Source organism: Manacus candei, unplaced genomic scaffold (genome assembly GCF_025592945.1).
Source record: "Manacus candei isolate 608988 ecotype Guabito, Panama unplaced genomic scaffold, ASM2559294v1 h1tg000014l, whole genome shotgun sequence".
Lineage (NCBI taxonomy): Eukaryota > Metazoa > Chordata > Aves > Passeriformes > Pipridae > Manacus > Manacus candei.
Genome location: NW_026138062.1, coordinates 15,127,501 through 15,140,984, shown reverse-complemented (window position 1 = coordinate 15,140,984; position 13,484 = coordinate 15,127,501). Strand labels below are relative to the sequence as shown.

General features: G+C 34.2%; 1 protein-coding gene across 8 annotated transcripts in view; it reads right to left on the bottom strand.

The window, feature by feature from the left end:
* The window catches only part of DACH1 (dachshund family transcription factor 1), a 357,658-nt gene that overhangs the window by 78,798 nt on the left and 265,376 nt on the right, over positions 1-13,484 (bottom strand). The window lies entirely within an intron of this gene.

The window sequence follows — 13,484 nt, the reverse complement described above, 5'->3', positions numbered from 1 at the left end:
AGTCCCACTATTCACTAGAGAATTTTTCTCCAGCAACATAGCCCACCATCTGGTTAGGTATGGGCTACAACCTGGCTGTAGTAGTCAGGGGTGGTCCTTCAAAGTGCTCTTTAATTGCTGAAGAAGATGAGTATTTTTTCCTATCCCACGTCATATGGTGAGCTCAGACTTTCAGGATGTTCACCTTCCTTTCACAGCTTACTGAGCAACATATTCTGGATGCTGCATTTCATATAAAACCTCTGTATGTTTTGAGACAATGCATATAGTATGATTAGCTTTGTGTCATATAATTACATTTCTAAACTCTAAACATGCCTAAACACTGTTGTATTAGTGTACCACACAGATCCTCATTCAGCAAGATTCAGACATATTTTTGGAGCGCAAATAAATATCAAGCACAGAAGATACTCCTTGAGCCCTGTAGCTGTAAAAAGTATTTCATGTGATTTATTATAGCGTAAGAATATATGTAATGATGAAAATAAGCTGAGAAGTAGAGGATATGACTTTCTTTATCCCTTTTGGAGACATTATAGCTCTAACTTATGGGAAGACCAGTCTGGAGTGAATTGTATAACTGTTATCAGCTGTGGGGTAAATAAAATAATATGCTATTGAATAGACCTGACAACAACTATTTAATTTACATCTGAGATAATGGCTACTTCTTTTAAAATGCATCCACAAAAGCTGAAGTTGGAATTAGTTAATAATTAAAATGTTATTAAGAGTTTGAAATGATAAAGTTTGAAATAATGTTTGAAAGGGTATATATGGAATTCATACAATTTTTAGCTTTCATTTTAGATTTTGTGTAGAGGGTTTTTAGCTACTTTTTCAGGGAATCAAACAATATTGTTAGGTGAGTGGATTTTTTTCCACTCTCCTTCCTAAAAAGAAAATGAGAAGGGAGAGGGAGAAACTGAATTACAGCAATGGTTAAGTTCAGACCTTACAAAATTGGTGCTAGCTAAACAGTGGACAAAATCACCAACTGAACTTTAACTTTTGTAGTATCTTTGGAATCAAGCCATTTTAGACAGATGTTCATGTTATCTATGTAAGCATAGATAATGCTTACAGACTTTTAAAATGCACTAAAATTAATGTTATTTTTAAAGGAATTAAAGCACTGCACAACAGTAATTCAATTCAAGTAAAGATTACAGTTTAAAAATTTCTAATGGAAGTACATGAGCAAACTTAACTCACTTAAACAGTCCCCTTCGTTTCCTTGGATGTCAGCTATTTGTAACAGTTACTTTGCCACTCAAACAATTTTGTGTCAACAGGAAATGAGTTAGAGAATCTTTAATAAACACATAAAGAACTGCTCTACAGATAGTTGTTTAATTATGAAAAGCAACTCATTGAAGCATAAAAAGAAAATGCTACATTGTAGATTCAGGGAGAAAGGGCTTGGAAATCAGGTATGAATGCATTTATGTTCATCTGTCCTGGCAATGTAGTAGCTACCTACATTTTTCTAACTGCCATTTAATGTCCGTAATCATTATTATATTTTTAGATCCTTATTTATATTACTAAATGAGTTTAGTATTAACAGTCATCAAGGTTTCATTTTGCTGTGCTAAGAAGGGAGTATAGATTTAGAGAAAAATTTTAAGAAGTGCAGAGAAAACCATCCACAAAATTATTTTTCCACTTGTGTTAGCTTCAACTGCAGCTGAAATTACAGAATGTATCTGATGTGCAGGAGAGAATATACCTGCTCTTCCATGATACACTATTGTGAACAGAAAAGTACAAAATGAAAGTAGATGTTATTAAATAGATCTGTAATTTTAATTTGAAATTCTGTTTTCATAATTCTGTGTTCAGAAAAACAATGCTGGGATCAAACCTAGCACTTCCATTCTATAGTTCCATTAATCATTCTCCTCCACTTCTAACAACTTCATTATGGTGGCTGCATTTCTTTCAAAACCAAAGTGAAAAATAAAAAAAATATATACCCAAATAAAGACAACTAAGAAACTGTTCATGTGTTACGTAAAAAACAGTTACAGAAAGAGTTCTTAAAATAACTGTGACTTCAGATTTTTCTCTCAGATAGACTAAACATGCCTTTTAACCACTCATTCATTGTACCTCACCAAGATTACATCAAAATATGTTATTTTTCACTATTCATTACTTTTTGAATTTTAGTATTTTTGCGATTGAGAAAAAAATTTACTATAGGGTCCTTTAGCTGAAAATAGAAGTATTATTTTAATGTATCAGAGAAATCATCTATGGAAAGATAGTAGACAAACCTCTATTCTATTGCACATTTTCTACTACAGAATTCTGTATTAAAAGGGTTAACATATCCATTTTCCCTTCATTTTTTTTCAGAACAATTCTAATTTAGATATGGAAATTTTTCAAACTTAAATCAACAGCTGAAGAACTTGATTGAGCATGTATAGAATTGTGCCCAAAGTTAAGTCAGGTAGTCCCCACATCTCGTATTTCTAATTAAATTTTTATGTAGCTCTTAAAAATACTGTAATATAATATTAACAGTTAATTTAATAATTAAAATCTTATTTTTTCAAAGTGACTTCATGGCTGATGTTTACATTATTTCTGTATCTGTATACTGCAAGTGGAAAAGCTGTATAGGGTATTTTTTTTAAATCTTATATATTTTAATGGGCCCACACACATATATACACACTCTTACACACACATACACACACAAGCACATAAAAAAAGGTTGGCCAGGAAATTAGACATCTTATCTATGAGCTTGCTAAATAAGGACCAATAACCTAGGTCTGCAGTACTCTGTGTGATAACTGCTTTTACAAAATGAAATTTTGACTTTTTCACAGCTAAGCTACAAGTAGACACTATCAGTAAAGCTGCATTTCTGTGCAATATGATGGGAAGTAAAAGATTTCAACATCTGACAGGAGAAAATGAACAACTGATAAACAATCTTTGAAATGTTCTCTCACTGCAAGGCATGCTTTTGATGATGATTTACATTTTTATTATTGTTGACTTTCAGGATGGGGTTGATGGTTGGCTAAACATACAATAACTGAAAGAACAAACTGCATAAAATGCAAACCAAATCAAAAGAAAAACATGACTGGCATCATCTGCTTTAAAAGCTTTTGTTCATTTTTCTACTTCATTTAAGTATTCAGTAAATGTAAGTGGAATTCAGTTCACTGGGAAAAGCAGAGAACAAACAAACAAAAAAATCATAACTTTCTGATTCCAAGATGGTAAATACTTCTTCCACTTTTCTCCTCCCACTCAAGAATTAAATTCTAATTCTCAGTTCAATGTATAATGAAGGAACTAGTACTAACACTTAATGTTCCTGCAGAGTCAACATTTGATGCTACAAACTAATCTGGGATTGTAGCTGTGGGGAAAAACAGTGTATAACTTATGAAATATAATCATGCTGAAATGTCAATGAGTAAAAAAACTGCTATTGAAAAAGTGTGTAACTTTGAACTCATCAAAATTTTTTTGCTTCTGCACTGAGGGATAATGCAAGAAACAGAGGCAATTTTTTTTTAAATTCAGTTGTGTTCTGTTGAGTAAATAAATTGGAGAAAACAAAAGCAGAAGCAGTGATTTGATTTTGTTTTGCTGTTTTGAAGATAGCTCTTGAAAGGTTTGGGGGTTTTTTGTACAATCAACTTTTCATTTAAATTAATTATGATAGTTACCACTTTTAAAGCAGTAACATAACTGAAAAATGCAAGCTTTTAAGATTAAAAAATAATCAAAATAATTTTAGGTTAACCCAATGTTAATTTGACTAAATTCTCGTTCCCTCTGTAAATTCTAATTAAAATTTTACGTGATTGTTTCCTACTTGTTACTATTTAGTGCACAAATTAAACTGAAAATTTCATTAGCCACCCAGCTTTACCTTTTAAATTGAATCAAGTAAATTAAATAAAATTGGTTATAAATGAACACACTCTCATCTTCATTTGTTAAGATTTTAATTATAAAAACTTAATGTTAAATAATGCAAAACAGAAAAGAGGAACAAAAGACCCAAAACACCCAAAAAGTTGTAGTAGAATTCTGTGATGTCATCATCACTCTGGAAATTCATGGGACAAAACCAAAAAGTGCTTTTCTTTCTGTAGCTATCTGCAATTAAATAATGTTCATCGTACTTTTGTGTTTCATCTATGAATTTCATTCTTAATCATACCTATTTGTAAACATTAAATACATGGGATCAAGTTGTATCTACTTATTTCCTGTGCTACATCATTTTAATGAGTGCTCAGAAGCACGGATACATAACTCAGCTCCTAGAAGCAAGGACAGTGCTACTAGAGTTTATCATACAAACTCTTGGAATGATGATCTAGTATAGACTTGTACCAATTCCTGTTTGGATTGTTTATGTAGTCTCATGGATGGCTGTTGGAAACTGATGAAGAAAGGGAAAAACGGAATAGTAGTGAAAGCGGAAAAAAAAAAACCCCTCAGTCTTGGTTATTCAACTATAACTAACTGTAGATTATAGTTTTCCAATAGCTTTAAGATGTACAGATTTTGTCAGTTAGAAAATATTTCTTTTATTTTTATGTCCATTAAAGTAGAACATAATTTGTTAATCTTTGCAAGAAAGTCCAAACCCAATTATTGCTCAAAACTAACACTGACTTAAAGCAAAAGAATTATCTCCACTGTTTTTTTAAAGTAAGTAATTAATATGTTAATTTGAGTCTTTCACCTCAAAAGTTACAATAGTAAAACAGTGTGTCTAAAGGAACAACAGGAAAGGTTTCTCTGCCACATTTCTGATGAAAAGATCAGAAATTAAGTTCAGAACCGATTTCTGTTTAGAAATAGGCAACAAAGGAACTGAATTACTCTGTTTCTCTGCAAATTTTCCTTTACATTTCATACTACCCCTCCCAGACGATAGATGACACTGAAATTCTGACTGACATTTTGCACAAATGCATCAAGTGCAACCTGGGGATAACAACAGGCTAAGGACTTACCAAAGATAAAGCGTAAAAACACAAATTCCACTTTTTAACTTGAAGGCCAGGCCAGACAGGGCTGTGAGTAACCTGGTCTAGTGGAAGGTGTCCCTGACCATGGCAGAGGGGTTGGATCTAGACAAGCTTTAAGGTCTCTTCCAACTCAAGCCATTCTGTGATTCTATTATTCTATTATTAGCATAAGTTTGGGTAGCACAGCTATTGACTGGCTTCAGCAACTGTTTTCTAATGAGTAACAACTGGCTAGTAGTGCTAACATGCAAGTATAATGAGGCAGGACTCTTACGTGGAAATGAACGGACAAACCTCAATCAAACATTTTGCAAGAAATCCCAACCACGTTTTGCAAGAAATCCACTGAAAGGCTGGTAAATGTACAACAGTATGTGGCTGGAAAACTATAATTTGAAATAAATCAAATTACTTGAAATTGTAAGTTGTATAAAGAAAAGCAGTCTGCAGATTTGCAATGTGGGTCTTAAACATTTTTGATATTAAATAAGAGCAAGAAAAGTCAGGACCGCAACCTAAAGGTGACAGGATCATAGATACTATTTTGCTGTAAATAAAATCTCCTGTTAATAAAGTCATGGCTCAATATCCTTTCCTGAAACAAATATTATTCCCTTGTGTTTGGATGTCATAGTGCTAAATAAAGTGGCTGTGATTTGATATCTGACCATTTAGCGAAGTAAGATTTTCTTGTGTCCACATTATTTAGTGCTAGTACTTTCTAGAGCAGATGTGTTGTGGAGGGAGCTAATTGCAGCAGTCAAAACACAGCCAGGCTAAAAGCTAACAATTAAGCAGTCTGGACAATCAAGGATTCAGTGCTTAGGCTCACTCCCTAGATCTCTTTTATTTTGCAGAATTTATGGCCTGTTACACTGAGGCTTTGCTATGTAACAAAAGTGAAACGTGCCTTGAAAATGCAGCTAAAAAGTCATTGAAGTTGTATTTTTATGAGTTCATAAAATGGAAAATGGACACGCTTTCACTCTCCCACAAATCAGACTGCTGAAAACTGAACATATGTACCTATTTTGTTTGAACTGCAAAAATTGCATGCAGATGAAAACATAATTTTTCACTCAGAAAAGTCTGTATTTGAGTAGATCTTTGTTGAACAAAGTTTTAAATCCCTTTTTTCCCTAACCACAGATAAAAAGGTGCCAGATGCAGATCCTCATGTCAGGAAAACCAGAAGGCAGACACTCTGGACACAGGGGAGAAAACTGCACAATATTCAGTATTTGGATAGGGTAGGCTAAACGTACAGTTTAGAACTAATTATTTTCCTAAAAATTCTTCACATAGAAGAGGTATGTGGGAGGTTGGCTTTAACCAGAACTATAATCTAAGATAAACCTCTTTAAAAAAGCCTTTGTTATACCAGTTTATTTTTTTTTTTTAAATTTCTCCATTTGAACAGCAACTAAATCTTAGCTCTTGATTTAAATAATTGGTTGCAGGAATTCTGACTCCTCTTTTAGAGTAAAAAAAAAAGCAAAACTACATTGGCCAGCTGAATTTCTAAATTCATATATATGTTCTCAACCTGACCCAAGATGTGATTGTTTAGAATTCATATGTGCTGATTTCCATAGGTATCTCCTACTAAGACGATCAATAATATATACTCTTCTATCACAAGACATATACTGTAAGCTCCTGCAGTGCATTCAGATCTTTTCTGTGCTCAGAGATGTCTGATAGGTACTCATTTTCTGAGTGTTGAACTAGTTAGAAATATACTCCATAGAAAAAAATGTGGGAAAAGAATTGTCTCATAATTTTTGCAAAATGACTTTAAATAAATAATTCCTTTTCTTAAAAAAAAAAAAAGGGTGGGGCAGAAAAAATAAAAAGGGGGGAGAAAAGGAAAGAAGTTAAAATATATGCATATAATGCATTTAATGTAGTTAAAGTATAATGCATCTTTGGGAAAGTAAGTATCAACTTGTTACCAGGTGCTGAAATGTCACTACTACTAGTGATAACTTTAACAACTGTTTAAGGCAGTTTAGCTCTATCTGCAGGGCTCCAGTGGTGAGTCTTTTCTCCTGTGTACAACAAATACATTATATTGCCAATCTCCTTTTGACTCACTGCCAAGGTCATGGTCAAGAAACAGACTGAGTTTTTCCACTTTGTTAATCTAGGGTGTCTGTAGTTTTTTAGGAAATGCAGGAAATTCTAGGTGCCTATTAAAAAGCAAGTCATTTGTATAACAGTGGGCAACAGTATCAAGTGTTCTGCACCTGTTTTACACTCCAGGACTGTAATTTCTGCAAAGTAAACAGTAGATCTGAGGGTCAGATTAAAAATTCTAGTAGACTGTTTGCTAGATTGCTGCTTTGTTTAACCTTTACACTTTCATTTCGAAAGGAGAAAGTATCATTGTCACACCAAGAGGGTAGTTAAAGAGTTTTAATTAACTGTGGAGGTAATTAGACCTCCCAGTTTAACAATTATCAGACAATTCTTTTCTCCTGTAAGTCCTTTAAAGTCGTGCAGTTCTTTATGAGGAATGAAATCCATTTCATAAATACTTTGCTTAAAAAAAATGGATAAATGACTGCATAGAAAGAAAAGCTGATTCCACTATGAAATTATCTATTTCCTTTTTCTGATTTAATAACAAGTCAAAATCTATCAGCTTCTCATCCACCATTCCCTGCCAAAGTCCAATTCTAATCCAATCGCTCCTTTTATTAACCCCCCTCCCTTCAGTCTCCCGATCCTCTGCTCTGTTTGGCCCATTGTTTTATTCACACATATGACAAAGGTGAAAGAAAAACCTCCCTCTCCTTCTTTCCAATAAAGTTTACTGTTTACTACTGTTGTTTAAACAATTATTTGAAATTTCTGATCCAGCTCTCCCTGTCCCCCTGCAAAAGACAAGATCTCTCATCATGAAGGACATGGCTTATCAGTTCTGATTTTCAACTTAATTTTTCAATATCTAGATATACTTCAAAAAGCACTAAATAGTGATTGTATCCCCAAAGTCAAGGAAGGAACTCATTAACTTTCCTGAACACAAAACATAACTATAAATGTAGATACATTTATATATATATGTAGGTCCTTTAAAGCAATAAAAAGGAAAGTAATACAGAACAGTGTTCAATGGATCTTCTTAAGGAAAAAAAAAAAAAAGAGGTGGTTTTCTTTTGCTGGCAAAAATCATTACATCTTCACTTGAGTTAAATCCACAACTGGTGTGGGCTCTGGGCATAACTCTTATATGGTCCTACCAAAACCTAGTTCCTATACACCTATTTTCCAATACACAGCTTCTGCTGAACATGATGCCTGTTATACTAACTGTTCATATAAAACTGTGGTTTACTCACAAATTTTCAGAAAATTATTAAGGAAATTTCTCACTAGTACAGAATTGGATGCTACAGATGTGACTTGAACAGGTCGCAAAAACACTGACAGAGGACTGACAGATTGGAGAGTTGAACCTCAGGTCTGTACATATAATATAGGTTTCTTTCCTCAATAAATTTTTTGTAACATCGAATTAATACAAAATTACAGATTTTTAAATAATATGAACCTATGCTGATTTTACCTCTACTCACTCAGGAAAAGACAAAAATTCAGTTTCTTGCTGACAAACAAATTATCATGTTTTAAATTTTAATTGGAAGTTGATAAGATAAACAAAGAAGGACAACATTTAAAGAAAAGCAGGAGGAAGCCAGAAAACATACAGAGCTGAAAGGGCTGAAATGATGACAGGATACAGCCAAGAACATCATTTGGCCAGCAGGAATATTTTCTTTTTTGGCTGAATTACTGTGTGAAATAAAAATGAAAGCACAAGACCAACATCCAACATGAGCTCAGGAGTCTGAGGTGCTATCATAAACCTCTTGAGAATTTTTCTCCTTATTTTAACCCCCCCCAAACCATAGCATAGTTATAAGCCTTGTGAATTCTCAGTTGCTTATCATTTGTTCTACACATAATAAATCCTTATTTGTAATATGCATCATATAATGGAGTAGTAAATATTTCCAATTAGCTTTAGTGTCATAGTCCTCAAAAACTGATGCATTTATGTTAATATAAAAGCATACATGGAACATTTTATCATGCATTAGAGATTTTAATCAGGTAATCTGCACGGCATCTGGAAACCTAAGCAGAGGCAAAGTCTGCTATAACAAAGGCACTGTAACAGTTCACCTTCAGTGAAGAACAATAATGCATTATTAAATTCACTTTCCTGCTCAGTGGTTACACTTAGCTGACCACAGCAAATTTGCTCTCTGCCTGGTCTTCACAAGTTGGCAGAAAAATAGATTCTGTCACATTTAACGGGTTCTGAAAATGACAGGATGCCTCTCTTGGTTTAACTATAAACCATAATCTTTCAGAAGTAAATATAATTACAAATGCCTTTTGTCACGTAGTTCTTAGGAAGGATATTATATGTGGATTATTAGAGTAGTAGATCTCACTATGTACTTGAATATCATTAAAAGCCAGAATTGATATTGTACAACAGCAACTTCAAAAAAGAATCAGATTTCTATTTTTCTTTGATCCTAAATGACATCATAATTCTTAGGAAACAAAGATACAGACATCAAATTCCTTGAGTATGGTCAAACTGTTATCAAGAGATATTATTTCTTAAATGAACATCAAAGAAAAACCCATATTCTTCTTTGTTCTAATAAATTCTACATCTACTAGAAATTTGCTTAGTTTTACATAAATCTGACTGAAGGAAGCTTTAAGAAAACTGCTTTAGACTCAGGATTCAGTGATGAAGAATTATTGATTAGGAATTTAATTAGCAAAAGTCAACATACTTATATATGACTGAACCCAGTCCCTTCGGGTTTCCAAGGAGTTTTATGAAGCTGCAAGCATGATAACAATCTGCTCCATATGATGATATTAACTTTCAGGTGGAGGTCTTCAACCAGCACTGTAGCCCACTTAAGTCCCAGTGAAGTGCAATTTAGGTCCAAGTTAAGATCTGTTCAAGATTTTTAATTATGTTTGTATAGGTAACTAGTTTAGCAATTAAAAGACATTTTTTTCCTCCTGTAAGTCCTTTAATTCAGCTAGTTTACTTAGAAATAACTCTAAAGTGGGAAGTTTGAAGACTTACTGAAAGACAGGCTTCAGTTCTGGAACCTCTTTGTGGCTTTTTATTACTTACTTAGATACAAAATACAAGTTTAAGTAAGTCCTCAGAAGTAACTTGGGTTTTACAATGACACTGTTCTCAAAACTCATATGGAACTTACTGCAGTCATTTTTCACCTAAGTGGAATTATCACCTTATTCTAGGTAAATTGTACATAACATTAGGTACCTAGAGTGAAAACTCTAAATTGTGACAGGATCTAAAATGGCATGAAAGGTTTGTAGCTTAACTCCACCCTTTCTGAGAATAGCAGCACCACACTTTGGGCAGGAATATAACTGAAGTTTTCCTAGATACTCAATAAATACCTCTGGGAGTCCTGAACACTCTCTAGTAGAGATGCACTTATGTTCTTTTAAATGAATAAACAAAAGTTCACAGAATCACAGAATGGTTTGGGTTGGAAGGGACTCTTAAAGAGTAAGTAGTTCAACCCCTTGTTAAGTGCAGGGCAACTTCCACTAGACCAGGTTGCTCAAAGCCCCGTCCAAGCTGGCCTTGAACACTTCCAGGGATGGGTCATCCACAACTTCTCATCCACAACCTTTTCCAGTGTCTCACCATCCTCACAACAAAAAATTTCTTCCGTTTTCCTCACAGACAGACAGTGGTCACAGTGATGAAATTTCCATTTATCTACAAAACTACCCTGAGATGTAGTAGAAGTTACTTCTCTTTCTGCTATCTAAGGAAATTTGGTCACAACTAGGTAATTCAGGAATGTATTTTAGTAATTTCCTCTTCGACCGTGAAGAAAATCCAGGTTAAACCTAGATTTAACTTTTTGATAAATCTCATTCCCCTGATTGGCTTTTCTGCCAAGAACAAAGCAATGTAAAAATGAAAATGACCCTACTGCTTCCTTACCTGGACACTGTCCAAAGCATGTGGAATCCTAAGTTCAAACCACTGTCCATTACCTATCTACACCAAAATATTCAGTACACCAGGGACTGGACTTCAATCCTTCCAAAACAATATACTAACCATCATATTACGCTTGCAGCCACGCTCATGGCCCCTTTGGCCATTTACATAGCCATAAGAGGGTGAGGTATTAAGGTTGACCACACTACTTTCTTCTTAAACTCAGTATTTGCCTTTACTTTGAATTACTCTAACACTCTCCAAGACAGACATGCCCATGCGCCTGCCCAAAGTAATATGGATATACGTATATCCATACCTCTTGGATCTTGGAATGAGACTAGTTTCTGTACTATTGTGTTTGGGAGGATAACACAGTATCTCTTCTATGGGATCCAGTGAATTATGCCACATGAACTGGAAACATTTTACATAACTGGGAGACTGTCAGCTAATCTGTAATGACATGGCATTCAGAGCCTCCTTTTAGGACATGTAAAGTTTGCACTAGCACAACCTAATGAATTTAAATATAAAATTTACACCCCTTCTCCAAACACAAATAAATTCGGAAAAAAACCCACAACCTCCTAACATTGTATTTAACTTATAACTATGGTCTTTGCTTGAGACACCATTCTAAACAACTAGAGGTTTATGTCGGAATCTCTAAATATTATTGCCAGAGTTCAAATGCTAAATTCAGTTACTATGTAATTTTTTGTTGTAAAAAAAGCAAAGCAATACCCAGCTCTTACTTTTTTTCTTTAAAAAAAGCAATCATTTCACAACTTTAATAATACCAATAATAATAAATTTACAGGATATAGTGGATAAAAAACATTAAGTCACACAAACTAGCTTTTCTTCTCCTGACCCCTCCAACTGTTTTCAAACATTGCAATTTGCACGCTCTGGAGTAAAACATCCTGCTTGTTTCAATAGAAGAGCGGTTGGGCAATCTGTCCAATGACTGCAAATCTTTGCAGGATTAAAAACTATGCCTACTTTGGGGGAAAAAAAATCTTGCCTAGATCTTGGAAATCCTCCAAAAATCAGAGGAAAATCATTACAGGGACTCTAGCATTCATCTACTGTTTAGGATGTCTAGCTTCCACAACAACATGTAGATAATCTCGGATTTTAGCTACTTATCTTTCTATACTGGTAAAAGTGTCATAATAGTTTGAATTTTTGTTGGCAAATCTACTTTAAGTTGTTCTCCTCACAGCTCTTGGAAAAACATTAGGAATGCTAATATCATGCCCTAGCACATCTAATTTCTAAAAAGTAAGGATTCCTAAGTCCCTGTATAGATCATCTTGCCTACACAACTAGTGACCCATTAAATTTTTTTCATTGTAAACACGTGCAGGACCCTACAAAGGAAAATTGCTAATGAAAGAAGATTTTCCAGAGCAGTAAGATCTGCAAAACTTTCACACTTTCTTGAAATTGCTATATTTTGATTTGCAAGAAGTAACCAAGTACCAGCAAGTAGTGGTCAGCAAATATATTTTAAAATAGGAGAGCAGTAGCTGACACCACCTAAGGGAAAGTGAGTGGTAGCAACTTATTAAACATAGCTAACTTAATTGCAGGTGATCATCTGACCATGTCCCAGTTTTAATTATATTAACTTTATTATCTGGTTTTGAATTATATTGATCACAGATGGAATATAGTTTCAGAGATAGGTGCTGTCTCATCAAATTGTAGTCCCTTCTTGCCTTAAAGAATCAGTCCCAGCTGCCTTGCTTAACCATTGAAATTCCTGGACAATCAAAGTAGAGAGGAAAGCAACTCTAAAAACCTGCTCAGGGAGAATCGGTTTGCCTTGTTTAGGCACCTTCCTTTCTCAATTGCCTGTACAGGCTCCTAAGTGCTCCCAAAGGACAGAACCATCTGCCTAAGAAAGGGCCTTCTCTCTCGTTTGCCTTCCATGTAAAAGGAATCAGTCAAAACATTAGACACCTTTATTCACCTGCTCCCCTTCTGATTGCGGATGACTTGCAGAAATGACTGTGATGGCCAGGTCCCCCCTTCCACGGGAGTCCTGTAGCCAAAAGACTGGCTCAATAAGTGGGACATCTTGAATTTAGGGGGAGAGTGAATCCCTGTTCTAGAAAACTGTTCTCCTGCCTGAGACATAAGCTTCTCTATGTACATTTTACCTACCTCTACAAATTCAAACACTGAGACTTTAAGAATGAAAAAACTGTGGAACAAATTCTTTACAAAAATGAATGTGTATATATATATACACATATACATACATACATACATACATATAAATACATACATACATATATATATATATATATATATATATATATATATATATTGGTTTTCATGCTCTCATCAACAATGTCCAAAAATGCAAATCAGGAAATACTGCTAAATACTTTTTAAGAACTTTC